Source organism: Neopelma chrysocephalum, unplaced genomic scaffold (genome assembly GCF_003984885.1).
Source record: "Neopelma chrysocephalum unplaced genomic scaffold, ASM398488v2 Primary Assembly neopelma1_68, whole genome shotgun sequence".
In the NCBI taxonomy this organism is placed as follows: Eukaryota; Metazoa; Chordata; class Aves; order Passeriformes; family Pipridae; genus Neopelma; species Neopelma chrysocephalum.
In genome coordinates, this window is record NW_020897727.1 from 7,526,029 (window position 1) to 7,544,917 (window position 18,889).

Here is an 18,889-nt window from a genome sequence, read left to right on the forward strand (position 1 = left end):
GTGGGCTAATTTCCCTGCTGATCCACATTGCTCTTTTTTGGTGCTGGGAAAGGTAAGGATAAACTGAAGTTTTGACCTTGAAGACCATGGTGTGTCCTCCTAGAAATGAGCAGTCAAGAACCCAAAACGATTTTAAATGAATTCGTGGATGCAAACATTTATTGTAGCACATATGCCAGGGAAGATACAGAAGGGCACGAGTGTGTTGCTCTTCTGACAAGTTCTTATGTGGTCCCTCACCTTGCTAAGTAAGGAGGGAAGGAATAACACGCTGCACAAAACAAACACCAAGACTAACTGTAGTTGCTCATCATCTACCCTGGTGCTCACTTACGTGTGCTCTGAACAGCTCCAGACACAAACACCACACACTTAAAGGAAAACTGAGGATTCAAAGTGTCTGACAACATGACAGAGTCAATGCTACATTAAAATAATGCAATTACACTGTAAATGCATATTTTATTACTTCTGAAAGTCTCTATTTCACCATTCATCACAAACAAGCTCAGCATGATTTATTCAAGCCTCTATTAACATGTCCTACACTAAATGCTGCCAGCTTGATGATGCTTTCCAAGATCCAGTGGCTTCTCCTTGAAAAGGAGAGGGTTCATGTGCAAAATATTAAATTTGACCACCAGTAGCTAATGACCAGAGCAAGGCAGTGTTTTGTTGGGAAATAAATTTGTTGCCAAAAAGCGCAGTTTTGGAGAGATCATGACAACTGGAAAATATTATTTCTGGTCAAATGGTATATCTTGAAAACAAGCATGTGTCATTTTAACTTGTTGAATTCTCGCATTTTGAGGTAGTTGTCAGGAAAAATAACTCCTCTAAAACACAGCTGAAAGAAGGAGATATCCAGTATTCCAGAAGAAATACAACCACAGCAAGCAGAAGTTTTACAGGCATTTCAAGAGCTTGCTCAAAGTGCTCCACTTGGGACCGGGAATCAATACTTTGTCTCTGGCTATCTGTTAGCAGGGATGACTCGGGTCCCAGGAGCACCACTGTGCATTATCCTTCAATAAATTATTTCTCTTTACTGATTTCCAAGCAAGATTTTTTCTCTTGAAGAAGAAAAATAACGTGTGCTGTGAGATGAGACTTTTTCTTCCCTAAGCCCGTGGCTAAAAATCTCATAAAGAACATCTAAAGTTCAACTTCTGTCACTAATCCATTTTTAGACTCTGTTTTTGCAAAAAATATGTTTTTAAACGTCAGTCTTGGGGAAGGGCTTTATTTTTGTCAAACAGGAGTATCTCAGAGTCAGTAGACAAGAGGACTGAGCAGGTGCCCAAACTTTGGGCACATGCTGAAATGCTTTGCTGCTTTCTGGCCCTAAATGAGCAGCCTGACAAGCAGCTGCATTCAGGGTGGTCTTAAATCTCTTGCTAGGAGCTGGTTTAAATCAGAGGGAGGGATGAGGCTGGGGAGTATAAATGTTCTCTGGGGCCCATTTTGGTTTTTATGAGGAAGGTATTCCAGCCAGAAGAAAAGGGCTAAGATCAAGCCAGCCATCTTCCAGGTGAGACTCCAGCCTTTAAAACCCTCTGTGAGGGCCCTTAATAACTTTGCCATGTGTAAACATGCCTGATGCTTTTCTTATGAGCTCAGAGTGACAACCAGAGCAAGAAGAGAGCGGCGGCTCAACACTTTTTGACGTCAGTTCTTGTAAGCCTGAGCAGTTGATAACCATGACACTGAAGAAAGTGGGTATCACATGTCATTAGAGAGCCACATGAAGCAGCACCGTGGGTTTCAGAGCTGCCTCTACCCCACTATTACAGCTCTGAGTTTACCCAGGATTTTTTTTGAGGGCTGTAATGACCAAAGCACAATTTAACCCCTTAACCTCTCCCCACACGGGTCACATTTCAGCCCAACAGAGGACACACACCAAGTGGCTCATGTTTATTTTCCAATTGTCATTTTCAGTTTACCTTGAAGAACCTGATCTTTAAGTTGGTAACAAATAGCTACTGAAACCAGCTGAGGATTTTTTTTTTCCCCCAGCTATAAACCAGTCAGCCCCAAGAAAGACCCCACGAGACTGTGGAACATTTGCTTCCCATGTCAGCTGAGAAGCTTCCCAAGACAAAGTACGTCAGATGGTTGTGTATTCCCGCTTTGCTCTGGCCATGCTGGGTCATCAAGGGATATAAAATGTATCAGACTCAGCTAATTTAATTTTCAGGCTGAAAGGACATTTTATTAATGGCACTCTGACTTATCTGTGCTGTTACAGCCTGACCCAGTGGACATCAAAGCCAGCGAAGACTCCATCATTCATTGTCCTCAGCAAACCTCAAGGAATGTATTTAAATTCTTTGTGCAGTTTTAGGGACCTTATTTTAGCAGAATGACCTCCCAAATGGGTAAATTTGTTGGTAATTTCTTGATTCAAAACACATATTGATTTATACCCATAAGCACAGTTTCTTGAGTGAGAATTAAGAGAGGTTTTAGAGATAATATACCCAAAATTCTGCCCAGAGACCAGATATATGTCATGCTTTGAAAAGTCTGATTTATTGTTTTTACTATGCTCAAAAGTCCCCCTTAACCTGTCTGATAACAGAAATTCCCATCAGGACAGATGATAAAGATCCAGGGTATTACATGAGCATTTAACTTGACCAAAATCAGGTACATTTAGTAAATAATGCACATTGATCTCTGACAAGTAGTAGCATGTGAGGAAAATCTCTTGTGATAAAGATACTCCTGTGTTGAGTGTGGTTATGTCACTGGCTGATGCCATGTGAAAAAAATGGTGGCAGTACCTAAAAGCAAAGCCATAGAACCGTGTTCCCATCCCATGGTCTCAGGCCAGCTCCCCTCTTCCATGTGCCTGATGTTTTATGCAGAATTTATTGTGATATGATGCTCTTACACAGAAAAAAACTAAGACATCTCCAAGGAATTTGTTTCCATGGCTCCAGAGTCCTGCCATGGTGTCACAAATTTTGCAAATTTATTCTGGATTAAGCTTCTAGGTGAGTCTGATTTGATCTGGAGAATGTGTTTACATGGATGGTGAAAGATAAGTTTGTAAGCAAGTCTAAAACCAAGCAGTCTTATATCCAAATGTGCAGTTTATGAGCAAGAACAAATCCAGGCACAATTTTCCACACATTATCTCTGATCAGTTGAAAATCCCAAACCTACTTGAAAAATGTCCTTTGCCATCTGAATTAATGGGACCCAAAGGCAGACGTTTGTGGTACTCCCCATGCTCTGTGTCTTGTTCCTTTTGCTCTATGCAAAATTAGAGCTTTATAAAAATGTTCATTCACCTTCGTAAGTGCTTCCATATTTATTTCCCACTTCCTACCATTCATGGACAATTGCATTTTGGATGCAAGTTTGTGGAGTTAGACACAAACAGACCTGTCAGATATGCAATGGGGCCACCCTAATGTCCTTCCTGCTTACTGTTGCTCCAACCATCCCTTCACACAGAAGAAAACATCAGGAATCCAAAGAGATTTGATATACCTAGTGGAAGGTGTCCCAGTCCACGGTAGGGAGTTGGAATGAGATGATCTTTAAGGTGCATTCCAACCCAACCCATTCTCTGATTATGGGATTCTATGATAGTGCAAGAGCTGTCCAGAGCTTGCAAAGACCTGATTACTTTGGGGAAAATTGCCATTCCTGGTCACAGGGTTCCTTTTCCTCTCTTCCAGATGGTTTGGCTTTGGTGGGTAGGTGAAGCCCAAAGCTTCCCAAGAGGTGCATGAGGTTTTAGCCACACAATTTGCTTTAAAGTCAAAGGGAGCCACGGAGCTGATCCTTGGCCAGCAGCTCCGGGATGTGGCCTCTCATAACTCTAAGGTTTATTGGTTTGGTGAGCACTGTGAAAAGCTCTTTGGGTGGCCTTGATCTCCCCCCACGAAAAAACAATTCTAGACTCCAGGCTGGTAAACACTGAGGCTTCCAGTGCTGCTCTGGGCTCTACCTGGAGTTTGCCAAACCTCTCAGCCCTTCGCTGTGTAGAAGCAGCTGAACTCTGATAGCATCAAACACGGGATGAGGTCACAGCTCCCAAAATCCCACTGATCCTTACCCAAACACGGCCCAAACCCTTCAAACTCTCCGAATCGTATATAAAATATCACACTTAATAAGGCTATTGTATCACAGCAGGGCCTGGCTTTAAGCTCCCTAAATCCCAGCTATTTCCTTAGGCACCTATTATTTGGTTTTCTCTAATGCGGGATCCTGCGCGGTGTTTGTACAGCACGTTTGTGGGGCTGCACCTCGAAGGAAATTCTTTCTTCTAAGGAGCAGAGCTGGAAGGCTTTTTGCCCCTGAATTTCTACCCTTTTCTGTGCACAGACACCAGGCATTTTGTTTTAACTGTGCTGCAATGCATTAGGGAGCTGCAAACACCCGTGTCCACGTGACCTCACGTCTTTGGGACAATTCAGTTTGTTTGTTGTTGTTATTTAGAAATGAGTTCAGCCAGTCCACATCAATGCCCTTGGCTTTTGCTTCTCAAATTCCGTCCCCACAAAGCCCATGAGAAATTAGTCTTTTGAAACACCATCACCAGCATTTCACTGCCCAGATTTTATTCTGGAGCAAGACACACTCCCAAGGCTCTGACTTACTGTTTACTCTCCATCAAAGCTCCTAAGGATGTGTTCACATCTCCTCCAGCAATGTTGGGAATGGCCACATCAGGATGACCTGACATGAAAATAAGACAGCAACCACTTATGAGAGGACAATATTTTCAACACTTCTTTTTATTTTCTGCCTTTTATCCAAGACAGGGAAAAAACCTGAGCAAAACAGTGTAAAAACAAGCAGCAAAATTCGTCCCTCCAGCATCAGTCAACTTATCCTGTCATCTGGGAAAAATACCCCCTTCCCCACATCTGCCCCTGTAGGCTTCCATCTATAATTTACTGTGGTGAAAAAAAATTATTCAGGTACTGTTGGGTCAACACAGGACTTACAAAGTAAATGAGAATGACTAATGTGAGTCTGTACCCCCCCTGAACCCTTTCCAGTGGCCCTTTGGAAGCAGCTGAAGCCAATCCATCACCGGACGGAGCAGCATTTGTTTCTGAAACATCTGGTATGTATCAATATGTAAATCACACAGGGAAGATTTGGATCTGAATGCCTCATGTTTGTGTTGTTGTTGTTGTTTCAAGGAACTGTAGCCACTGCTGAGAACTACTTTTCATTTTATTTTTGACTATTGCTGCAATACTACTTAAATATTCAATTATTAACTTGTGATTATTATCCCAAAGAGTATTTTTAGCTTTATTTTTTTTTCTGGAATCAAAGTATTTTCTTAGCAAAGGAATTTAAGCCTGTTGAATTCTGAATTAGACCTTAATTGTATCCCTTGTCAATCACTTCTAATCTGAGTGGCAGTTTGGGCAAGGAGACCTCACATGTTTTGGCAAGTCAATGGTAAAATGACTTGGAAAACACCATGGCAAGTTGATACTGTGATTAAATAGCCAGGAAGAGACTCCTTTCCAATTCTTTGAGGGAACTTTCTCCAAAATGTGCCAGATCTCCTTTCCAGAAGATGATAAATACATTTCTGATGCAATAAATATTAAGGCTTCCATTTTAAAATGAACTGGAATCTTCATCCCTGCTCGTAAATGCAGAGTGCTCAGCTCTTCTGGAAACCAGATCACTTATTTTACAGCTTAAATATGGATTTGGAGGCTCCTCTTTGTCATATTTTTGACATGGTGGTTGAAATGAAAGAATGAAGACACACCATGAAAAAAAGAAAATAACCTAAATACATTAAGCAATATTTTTATATATATATTACCAGTTAGGAACTAGATGTGGGTTGAGGAGTATTTTTCAACACACAGGTTTTAAGAAGTGTTTTATTCAATTTGAAATGTTTCTTCTTGTCTTTAAATATTTCCATCCACTTCTTTCAATCTGAGAGAACTCTTGAACTGAGCCAAAGCCTGAGAGCCTTAAAATGTAATTCACAAGAAATTATTATTCTAAGAGGGAAAAAAAAAAAGGGTGCTGATGAAATGTTTTTCCTTATCTAGAGAGGACAAAATATGAAAAGGAAAGAAATGCTTTTCTTGTGGAAAAGCAGGCTCCTTGTGGGTAGATTCCTGTGTCCACACCGGGCTCTGCAGAATCACTTGGAGGCGGGGAGGGGGAAGGGAGGAGGGAAGATGGGCACGGAGCACTTGGAAGGATCGGTGACCTAGAAAAGATTTTTAAAATTCCTTCGGTTCTCACAATCAGATAAAAGCACGGACAAAAAGCGAGTGACTCATCTTCTCTTGTTCCCTTCTAATAGTTTCCTAATGAAGTAATTACCGTGGACTCATTTGGAAAGGCAGAAAATAGAAGACACAAAAATCCAGGGGAGGGGAAGAAGCCTAATTAGCTGATCACTGCCTCCCCGTGGATCTCTTGCCACTCTAACACCCTGCAAACATCATGCCAAATTTTCCCCAAATCAGATCTTTTATTTATTTAACACATATTTATTAATTAATACATGTAATTAGCCACTAATTAGTAGGATCTACTTTTGTAGCTGAGCACACACTGTAATATATTTGTATCTGCTCTGTAAACCCTACAAGAGGAGGTAATTTCTTAATATCTGTTACTAGTCTAAGTTGGAAAATCAGACAAACTCCCAGGCACACAAATCTTAAATATAAACAGCAAATTTCTTGTCTTTTAACAAAGACAATCTCAGCTACAGCAAAACAGCACCAGGAGCATATTCCTATGAGACCTGTGAAATAAGGCCTCAGTAAGCTGTCAGGACTGCATGTTTATGAAAAAAAAGTTCCACTAAATTGGAATTACATCCTTTTCTACCTGTTTTGGCTTTTCCTTTGCAGAGGTGGAAATGAAGATGAGAATCAATGAAGGAACTCAGTTTTTCTCTAAAAACATAAACATTATCTCCATCCATCCATCCATCCATCCATCCATCCATCCATCCATCAGTGGACCAGTAAAAATAATATGTAACAATGTAAATATTTATTCAGCCAGAAAAATCACTGTCTTAACAAATGAGATCCTTAAATCTTTTTTTATCTTTCCAAGCCACATGAGGCAAAAAACCTAATTAAAGATGAAAAATAAACCAACAACTTCAGTTCTCCTAAGCTGGAAAGGTAAGTACACAAGTCCATCTTGCTTAACAGGGGAGTTTTATCATGACACTGCCCTGCCAACTATTTATTCAGTTTTAACAATTTTCTTCACAGGAAAAACCCACTCCCTTCATGTGTCTGCTGAGAAGAAAGCCCTTATTCTCAATTTTCCATCATCCGTGTACATGGTTAAATTCTCCCTGGGTAACCAAGTGTGAACCAACACTTTGGGCTGAGCTGCAAATGAGAAGTGCTCTCATATATAATTATGTGAGAGGAGAGCACAACTCTGCTGGAGCATTGGTGGATTGCACCAGTTTTTGGTGCTTCCATCCTTCCTCCCCCCTTTTCCCACCTTCTCCTTTCCATTCTTTTCGGAGTTATCCTCACTGAAGAGCCTGGTGTTGCCAAAATCAGGGTCTGACTGGGCAAGGAGATGGATGTTGTGTTTTTAAAGTTAACAGAAGTTGGTTTCTCAGGGTTCACTCCGGTGTCACTGCATGTGCCCAACTCCTACACGGTTTGAAACTTGATCTTACACCTTGCCTTTTATGAAGATGAAATCCTTGGCAGGTGATTATTTTGCTTTCTCACATCATATCAGACGGTTTAAGCACCAGTCTGCTTGCTAAGAGCCAGCTGGTGTGGAGGGAAAAAAAAATGAAAGAAAGAGCCTCGAAATGCCAGACTTTCAGAAATCCCAGACTTTCAGAAATCCTGCAGTGGCAAAGTGCCGGTGCTTTCCCTGCAGTTTTCATCAGGTTTCATTGCAAAATGGTGAATGCAGGTGTTTTAAAACACTGGTCCCTGGATCAGTATTAAATTAGGAAAATGTAGAAAGAAGCAGGAAGCCAGAACTTTTTTTCCTGGAAAACCAGGGAAGAGTAGAAGCCTGTAACTGTGCAGCAGTGAGCCCATGAGCAGCATCCCTTGTTTATGAGGGAGCTGATCTCCAGGGAGCATTGTCGCCTCCACTCCTTGCACAGCAGAGGGAGGAGGACAAACACACCAACACGTGTGTGATGGAGGTTTCTTGCTCCCAAACCCTGGGTGGAGAAAGCTGGGACTGACAACTCTCTTCAGTCCCTCCAGCCCTATTTTCACAGAATCAGAATCACAGAATATTCTGAGTTGGAAGGGACCCACAAGGATCATCGAGTCCAACTCCAGCTGGGATTATTTAGCTAATCCCAGCTCACTCCTGCACTCATAGTGACTTATATCTCCTTGGAGAGGTGAACCTGTGTGGGCTCAGCTGAAGGGAAGGGTTCACTCTAGTGCTGGGAGGCTCAGAACTGGGAGCATCTCCCTCTTTCCCACATTGCCTTTCAAACGTTGGGTTTTTTCCAGAGGGCTTGTTCTGGTCCAAATGAGTCAGGAGATGGGAAGCCCTTTCCTCCAGAGAGAGGGGAAGGGAAGGCTCTTGGTGATGGCTCTACACACAACCAGCTGACTGACCATCCTCAGCACCTGCAGAAGAGATCTCCAATAAATGTCCTTTGAGCTGGCACTGTGCCATCCAGAGCAGCACAGGAAATAGCTGCCAACACTCTCATCCTTGATCTTGATGACTGCTTAAAAATACCTCTGCTTTTATAAGGACTCTTTCCTCCTTCCACAAGCCAAGGAAGGTTGTCCTGGACATTCCCACCTAGCAGGGGAAGGGAGTGATGGGAGACCCCTCGCTGAAAGAGATGTGCGGTGAGAATTTCATGCTGGGAGCAGTGGGACTGACTGGGACATGTCACACAGTGTGTAACACATTGGCAATGGCTGCACAGTGTTTCCTTCTCTGTTTGATAAAAATAAAATTTTTCATTTGCCAAGACTATCAGAGGAACTGTTTGCTCTTCGCTAGGACCAAAGGAAACAGTGTTTCTTCCACTATCAACAAAAGGAATATATTTATGTCTCAGACCGGCTTTTCCACGTGCACACACCCCCTCAGAGCACTGATTTTAAATCATTCTGAAATGAATTCAGTGTCTCTGTGCTGGATGCTCATTTCCTTAGAAAAGCAACCACGGGACGATTTTTCCCCAGTGCATCTCTAGAATTTGGCCCAGCACAGGCTGTTGAACTGTTTTTCCTTCCTTTCCTCCCTCTAATATAATTACTTGCTTTCAGCTACTGTGAGCCTGACCCAAATCCCACTGCAGTCCATGGAAAACCTCATCTGGGTTGAGGTGAGCATTAGCCCCATTGTAACCCAGCCTTGTGGTGAAAGGGAACTGGAGGAGGAATAATTTTGGGACAGCTGGACTATGTCTGGTACCAGGTCTCTTCATTGCTTGTCTTTATTAGCTCATTAAGCACGTAACAAGAGGCTACTGCTGTCTGAGCACAGCAAACCTCACACACACGTTGTTCGCTCTCTAAAAACACATATGGACACTCTGCTGGTAAAATGAGCAGAAATCCCTGATGAAAAGGGTTTCTGCCCATATAAGCACTGTCCTCAGCTGTCCCAAGGAAAGTTTGATCACTGTGAATGTCCTTTGTGACATTCTTGAGGGAGAAAAATGTGGTTCTAAAGATGCAATAACAATAACTATTTTGATTATAAAATAAGAATTAAACTCCTGTGCTGTTAGCTCCTCAATTAATCCAAATAAAAATCTAAGGGTATTGGAAATGTGGTGAGTTTGAACATCAAATATGCCAAATGAAAAGTGTTTGGCATCACAATCTTTCATGAAGCAAAGAAATGCAATTAAGTTCATTTTCGTTTTGGCAAACATATGGTCAAATTGATTTTATTCCTCAGGACTAAGATTAACACATCACTGACACAGCAAGGAACTTCTGGTTTGTTGATCCTAGATTTGGGTAAGCTCGGAATTGATTGTTGTAGTAGTTTTGTCCCTACCTCTAGCATTGTAATTTTCCCAGTAGTAATTAACTAATCTTATATAGAGACTTAGAAGATTACCTGAATGTGAGTAGGAAAATTACGTTTGGAGTAAGTGCAACTGGAATATGAAATATAAGTCAAAAACACGAACAGAGATTGGTAATGTAGAAGTCCCACTAAATAACTTGTTATGACAACAGGACAAGGAGGAATGGTTTTAAACTGAAAAAGAATAGATTTATACTAGATTTTAGGAAGAAATTCTTCTCCTTGAGGGTGGTGAGGCCCTGGCACAGGTTGCCCAGAGAAGCTGTGGCTGCCCCATCCCTGGGAGTGTCCAAGGCCAGGTTAGAAGGGGCTTGGAGCACCTGTGATAGCGGAAGGTGTCCCTGCCCACGGCAGGGGATGGAACTGGATGAGCTTTATTGTCCATTCAAACCCAAAATATTCTGTGATACTATGTTAAGAAAAAAAAAGTGTAGGTAGAAAAGGGAGCATCAGAGTGATAAATGTTGGAAACTCTCTGACCACCATCTGAACATCTATTTTGAGTATTTATCCATGCAAGTATATGCATCTTACACATATATATGGATAACTATTTACCCTTCCATTCCTTAAATAATATCCGCAGCTTTTCATCCTAAAGTTTGACCCCCAAAGTGCAAAACTTACATCTTCTGTGTTATCTCATTGCTTGCAGCACGTGCAATGCTCTAAGAGCACCCTAAACACAAATATGCACCCACCCACGTATACATATCACAGGAAAACTGAAGCCCTGAATTTTCCAAGAGCAGCTACACCCCTTTGAGAACTGTTTACAGCTTTTGTCACAGTTAGTGATGCATGCAAGAGACAGAAATTTCTCCATAAAAGCCTTGGAGACCTAAAAAAGGGCATGGTAACATTGCTACCAGCATGTGCTGCTGCACCTGTGAGTGTCTGGTGGCCACCTCTGGGATTTTGATCTGTTTGTTTGCTTTAGACAGGGACAGAAATAGTTTATGGAGCTCTAAAAATTGCTTTTGAAGGCGTTGTGTAATGTGGATTATCAGCCTTGAAACACCACTCTTTAAAAATTGGAAATGATTAATTCCTGCATATATATAACCCTAAATGTGTATGCAGAGAATAGTGGTATAAATTACTCAATTAAGGCTTTTAATATAGAAATTAATGGTTCTTGTGCAGACACTGCAGGTAGAATTTCAAGCAGTTCTTTGTTTCTTCCTGGTTCTGACATTCACCAAGACATTCAGTGACAGGCTTCAGGAGAGCAGAATTAGATGAAAATGATAATTTCAGTCTCTCACTCTACATGTAGGATCAGCATCAGTTTCCATAACAGGCAAAAAAAATATAAAATTATAAGTCTTTAGTTGAAGGCTGGCCACCAACACCAGGGAAATAAAGCCTATGATTTCCAAGATACAGTCAATGTTTTCTCTTGTGAGAAGAAACAAGGATTTCTTCTAAAAATGAGTACAGAAGACCTGAGAATGAACATTTGTAGGTGGCAGGCTCATTATTTTGTTAACAGGGGGATAAATCAAGGACTCCCTTGTTATTTTATTTTTGCAGTGTACTTTAAAAATACTCACACGCCCACTTAGTGCTTCCTCCTCGATAACACCAGCAGCAGGGGGGAGATGGTGTCACCTTCCATAAACAGGTACTGTTGACATACAGCTTGTAAAATAGAATAATTTCAATAGGGTGAGAGCCAGCTCAGAGAAAAGGTGCAGATAACGTTGCCTTATCTGACAGAATTAGCCAAAAAATATGCCTGCGTATTTGAAGTCCCGTATTTGTCTGATCCACACACACTCTGTTGATCCAGGTCCAAGACTAACAGCTGGTCTAATTGGTTGCACAGATCAGACAATGATGTTCAGGAAGATGAAAATAATATTGGCCCAATGAGATGTGCTTTGTGTTTAAAAGGTTGTCGATTTTCTGCTCCAACTTGGGCTGGAGTCACAACAGCTGAGTTGGGCCAGCGCTTAAACGAGATTTAATGAAGCTGTTTGGCTCAGGGCAAGGTAACCAGACACACACAGAGCATGGATGAGAGACTGCTGCTAATGCTCAGTAGAGTCTTTCCAAAAAAACAGATTGTTTTTTTCCTTAAAACCAGCATGGAGATGATATAATTCCTGAATTTTTATGAGGTTTTTCCCAGGGGTCTGGAGATGGTTTCATATGTAACAAACACGAACTCGGAGAGGGGAAAAATGCAGAATACAGAGAAACCCACCAAACCAGAGAGCCATTACAAGAAAAAAAATTGTGGGGAGGGTTAATGCCTGGAAAAAGAGAGGGGAGAAGTGGTGGCATCACAGATTCCCAAACCTCATTAAATGTGTCTTACTCATGCAGCCAATAACTGGGGTAAGTGCTGGGATATTCCATCACTCCAGAGTCATGCCCACAGAGGCCATTTTGCCTTCAGAAAACGTTGCCTTTAAAAATATCCCCTGTACTGTGTGTTGAGTTCCCAACCAGTGCAGGACTATGCGGTTGTTAGTCTGACTTTCTTTAATTTTCCCCACTTCTCATCCATTCCCTATATTGCTGATAGGTGAATTGGTGAATTCCCTCTGGAAATTCCTCCGCAGTCATCGGTGAGAGAATTGGGTTTCACCGCCAACGCAACCCTTGAGACAGGGAAATATCTGTGTTATTGTCACAGCATTCATGGAGTTATCCACTCACATATCAACCACAGGGATCAGTTAACAGGATAAATGTCTTGTAAACCAGAATGAGAACAGAATGACAACAAGGAGACCTGAAATAAAGGAGAACTCTGCTAAAAAGCAGCACGTAACTGGGATTGTTTGTATCTATGAGCATTTCATCTTGCACGGATTTGCATCCCTGAAATTTCACCCTCTAAAATTAGTCTTAACCACCAAAAATTTGCCTGGCTTGGGCTCCAAGTGTGGTTGAACCACCAACTTCCATCCCTGAACCGAGAAATTTGCCAAGACTCTCTCGAAATTTGGACACTGTTCATTAAAAAGTCAACCCAGTTTAGCTTGAAAGGTTCCATCTAACAAATAAATATAAACTAAAAAATGCTTTCTCCCAGGCCTCCTGAACTTGGTTATCCAGAGAGAAGTCTGTTTCTTCTCTTCTTTTCTATAATTCTCTTCTTTTTCCCCCCCATTTTTTTATCAGTGATTTTCATTAGTGAAATTCATTGCCTTGGGGTTGGCCTTTTCGAACCACACACATTTCGAAGAGTCACTTGCCAAGAAACATCTGTAAAAGTATTTCTAGACACTTGGAATTTCCTAGCAGTAGTATGGAAGTTTGGTTTGTTTGAATCTTTCACTCAGCAGGAGGAAAATTGAGCTCAACATGTTTATGAGTATAAAAGCCATCTGTTTGATAGGGATCCTGGAGGAAGACTGAAGGTCTGACTCTGAGATGATGAAGTGAAGAAGAAAGGTTTCTGTTTCCTGTTGCTGAGAATTAATTATACTGTTAATAGTGTGCTAGAAGAAGTAGGAGTGCTTTACGTTATTACTTAAGCCCAAAGAAATAAATATGACTCTAATGAAAAGCTTTCCTGAAGAAAAATCCACCATCATTTTTAAATGGTTGGTCATATACCCAAAAACATTTGTGTGCTGGGATGCTTTTCCATAAATGTTCTCTGGCAAGGTTTTTTCCCCCCTTTCCATTTCTTTGTGGATAAAATATTGGTATTTTTGAGGGAAATGACTATTTTGTGTGTCTGACCATCACCTACAGCCTTGAATTTAAGTTGTCGTGTAAAGACACTCGATGTCACCTTGCTCTTTAGTGCATTTCTTGTATTTGTTGATGCTTTGTGACTTCCCTGGGATGCCCAAAGGATCACAGTGAAATGGGATTCACCCCATTGGTGGGAGTGGAAGGAAGGAAGGAAAGAGAAATGAGAGATCCCTCACCAGAGTTGATTAAATAATTCAACAACAACAAAAAAATACACATCCAGATCATGGGTGAGAGCTGAGCTTTTGGAGGAGCCAAAACCCTTCTGCTCTTTGTAGCAGGAACAAGGGAGATGAGGCTGTAATTTTACCCCTGGAGCTGTGGTTTTTATGTGTGGGATGAATAGACTTAGTGCTCCCTCTTTAAGATATTATTTAGATATATCAGGTCAAAAACTATTTACTACAGGATGATTTTCTGATGCTTTACAGTAAAATGACTTATCTGCCACAAATAAGTGATTTAATGTTGTTAAAAAAGGAAGATATTACAACCAAAACATGAAATTAGGTGGTTCTCTCCATCTTTGAAACTATATTGTATAACTTTTAATTCATCACTGCTGGTTTATTACTAAATGTTCCTGTATGTGTTAAGGAAGCAGATGCTCAAAACCAACTGATACTAAATATTTAGAAAGAATTCAAAACAATAAAATTTTGGCTACAACTGGTGATTTTTGGGTTTGGTTGGGGGGTTGTATTTTTTTTTGTCCAGGGACATGGGTTAGTGGTGGACTTGGCAATGTTGGGTTAATGGTTGAACATTATGATCTTAGAGGGCTTTTCCAGCCTATGTGATTCTATAATTCTGTTTGCAGTGCAGGGTTAATTGTTGGATGATCTGGTAGGACTCCTCCAACCTAAACAATGATATGATTCTGTGTCTATGGCTTTGAAAACCATCAAGAAAGCATAGACTGAGGAAGCCACTATATACCAACGGGAAATATCCCTATGGCACCGGATATCTGCAATCAGGCCACTTGCAGAGTCTCCTCTGGGGGGGATTTCCAGGAGAAATACATCTCAATGCCCCTGCAAAGCACAGAAATTTCCTGCCCTTTTGCCCTCTCCCCTCTTATTCCCAGCCTGGACTCCCTCCAGCTGCAGTATCCCTCTTTTAAAATTCAAATTCTCATGGCACAAAGCTGAATAAATACGGACGGCGAAGGTGGACGAGTCTGAAGTGTTGCAGCACACACTGGCTTTGTCCTTCCATGTGCTGGCATGAGGAATGAGCTGGGGGGTTTTTGGGGGGCTGCCAGCGGGGTGAGATGCCACCAGTGTTTTCTTTAGTGCCTTGTAAAGCCCAGGTGAGCCCCGACACCACCCGTCCCCTTGGCGGACACTCAGTGCTTTATATATGAACTGTTTGGAGCATGTTGAGTGCGGAGACTCCTGTCATGTCCAGGAGTTTTTGGGTGTACAAAGAAAAATACAGCTGAGCTAACAGAGCTTTGAAAGGACTTGGGTGCTCCACAGCCCCTGAGTAAGCCTTGCTTGTCGACATTACCAGGAGAAATCTATGAAATCTCTGCCTTCAACCTGAATGTCCAAGGAGAGCCAAAATAACACATCATGAGCGTTAATGCAGTTGAAAGTGAAACCGCATGTTTTCCAAAGGGTTTAAAAGCTCATTTGAAGTAGGGCAAAGGGTCAGAAAAGAAGGAGTCCCATTTATGGAGCTCTGGCAACTGTTAAAAAATGAAGAAGCCCCACTTAGAACATGTACATTTCATTATATCACTGCTGCCCTTGTCACCAGCAGGAAAAGCAGAGATGCTCCCCCTTGCTCAGACTAGCAAACTCCAAAAGTTTCCTGACTTCCCCCCAGAAAAAGGGGAAAGAAACAACTCTTTGTTAGGAGTGAGTGGAAAGAGCATAAAACCTGACCGATTTTTTATTTTTAAAGGGGATTTTTACGCTTGGGTTATAGGGAAGAAAATTGGGTGTGTTTTATGGTGCTGAGTTCAAGGCTGAATTACTGCTGGTCGTCCTGGTGTGTTGGGGACTGTCTGGGCAGGACATGAGGGGCTTGATGGGCTGCGTGGTGGGCAGGGCGATGTGGGAGTGGATCCTGCTCCTTGCTGCTTCCAGCTCTTTATCCCTGCCCCAGACTTTCTGGTCATGCTTTTGCTTTAGCATCTATATTTTCAGGAAGTGATGTCTCTTGTAATTAAAAACCTGTCCCCTGGCTCTGATCTGACCACCCAAATCCCCCTCCTGACTCCCTGCTACCCACAGCATCAGAGGCACTGATCCTCTTTGGGCTGCCCCAGTTCAGAGGAGCAGGGAATGAGGGACAGGCAGGATGCTCCATATCCTATACCCTCTGCAACTCCAAAGTCTACAGTGACCAGAGAGGACCAGGGTACCTGAAGAAAAATACTTTGGGTCTGGACAGGCTCCATGAACCTGTAAAGATGTGATGGAGAGAAGCTGTCAAGCTACCTGCCTCACAGGACCATTGCAGGTTCCTTGCCAGCACACCTGGCTCGTAAAAATACAGTAGGAACACCAACATTTTGCCCCTCAAGGACTGGTTTCCAGTAAGTGCAGCCTTTGGTGTGAATTTCTTGGTCCTATTTTAAAGAGCTGCAAAATTATCCTAGTGCCAGAGCCTGCTCAGAGTGAATCCTGCCCATCTCACTGTCCTGGGATACAATAAAACTCAGAGCATTAAAAGTAAAATCCTTGTAGCAATTTTGTCTGCTCTTTCTCCAGGGATTTGAGGGGAAAAAAAGGTGTTTCTGTTAAAAAGAAACACATCCCTGGTCCACAGGCTTGAGCAGAGAGCAAAGGGAACATTTTTGTCTGAGGTTCCAGTTAAATCACTGGCAGGACATCACTGCTTTTCCAGCACTTTAACTCAGGTCCAACAAAAATCAATAAAAAGCTGTTAAGTTGTGATGAAGGGGAGCCACGGTGGTAATGAATTTACTACAGTCCTTCAGGGCAAACTCCAGACTCCTGCAGGGTGAGGAGTCTGACTGTGTTCCCAGAGGGCAGGCAGGTATTGCTCAATGTCATGTCCCTCGTGGACCTTCAGCCTCCTCATGTCCCTGCCAGAAATCCTGGAGTAGATCAAGAGTAGATCAAGAGCAAATTGAGGTGTTGATCTGTGTCTCCATTACAGCTTCCAGCACTGTTGAGAGACTGGAAAGGGCCCTTGGCTGGAGCAGCAGGTTGGGCTGGTGGTTTTGTGGAGCTGAATAGCATTAAAAGGTGAGAGAACTGGAGGGACAGAGCATGTGGTGGATCAAAGCTCCCGGGAGATTATGTGCTGGGCACCAGGCAGAGCTTTAGGAGTTCTGAATCCTTCACATACAACTGCTTTTCATTTCCCTCCTACACAAGAAGAGAAGAGACATGAGCCTAAATAACCTCAAATCGAAGAGTTTCAGGTAAGCCAAAAGTTGTCAGACATATGGGCATTAACACAGTGACCAGCAGCTGCAGAGCACCCCAGAAATGTGCCTATGAGGAGAAGGAGGAGATGGACCAAGTGCATAAAGATTCCTTTCCTTAGGAGCTGAGAGGGCTGTAAGACCCTTTGGATACCACAAAGACTCCTGGTAATGAAAGTGGTGGGAGACTTTGGCCCAGGGAAGGGGGATGATATTTCTCAAACATCGTGGAGAACCTCAACCTCTTAATTCAGCTTCTCTTCCCTCCTGTGGGCACTTCATAGGAACTGGAGTGGCTTCTGCCATTTGATACCATTCATTCTGCCAAATCAATCCCAGTACAGGGATTGGTTTAAATCCCAGTGAGGGACTGATTTAATCCCAGTATGGAATTGATTTAAATTTTTGTTCTAATACAGAAATGGCTCTTATTTGGGGGGCATTTATGGTTTCAGAAAGAATAAAGCAGCAGGACAACTCACAGGTTGCATCCTGTAGAGTAATCCGGAGGTATGGCTGGGATGTTCCAGATTTATTTATGCAGAAAGGGGATAATTGACAGAGTTTGTTGATACTGGAACTGATGAGAGAGTGGTAATGAGAGCTACAGCTGATAGAGGCAGCTCCAGAGATGCTCTGGCCTCTCACTGACACATGGGTGCACCCTCATGCCAGAGGCATTTGGCTTCTTGCAGCAACAAACTCTTTTCTGTGTCAATATTTCCCCCTTCCTTTAGAAATCAGAATGACTTGAGGGTCTTCGTGCACGAGAGTCTAAATTAAATATTGACTAAGAGGTTTCATGTGAGTTGGAGTGTTTTTAAAAAATCTAAATGAATCCCACAGGGCGAGTTTGGGGCTCCAAAATGGATTCAAGTAGAATAAAGGATGTATGAGTTAAAGGCATAGGAAAAGTCTCAAATTGCAGATGAGTCAGCAAAAAAACAGAGATCCAGAAGATGCAAAAATAATATTAGGGATATTAAGAGACTGGAAGTAGAGATAATTTTCCTGTATTAAAGTAAGGAAAGAAAGTTTATCTAATATTCCCCAAATTACTCTTCTCCAAATATTTGTTGGTTGATTTGCTTTTCCCTTCCAAAGCCTCAACAGCCTGATTTTATTTTCCTGGCTGTGTGGAGAACCAGGAACGGCAGAAATATGGATTGCAACATGAAATCCTACTTGCTGGCTCGAAAACCTATACCTGGTGTTGAAGGGATACAAGCATCAATTTTTATTAGAGCTTTATTTGCTACTTTTAAGCAATGAAAAAAGTCTGTTACAAACTAAAAACACATGTCCCATAAAAAATATTGATGTGTACAGATAATGCTAAACATCCCTTGGGTACCAAGGGGATGGAAAGAGTCAGAAAGTCATTAGTAGGGAAAGACAAAATAATTATAAAACATGTTGCATTAGACAAATTGTAGCTGAACCTCTTTAGTTCACTTTTTGCCAGTCTGAATTTCAAATTATCCTTCTGGAACCCACTAATGATGGACTGCAAATCTAAAGGAGGGAAACCAGAATATGTAAAATGATGTATATGTATAGTCCATTTGTGTGAATGTATTAGAGAAGTGTAATATAGTAAAGTTCAGTAAATATTTACTCCTCTTTCCAATAGTGAGCACGGTGAACTGATGCAAATATGTATTAATTATATTAATTATATCTCCACATATTTAACTTTGTTTTCTTCTCCCCCCACAA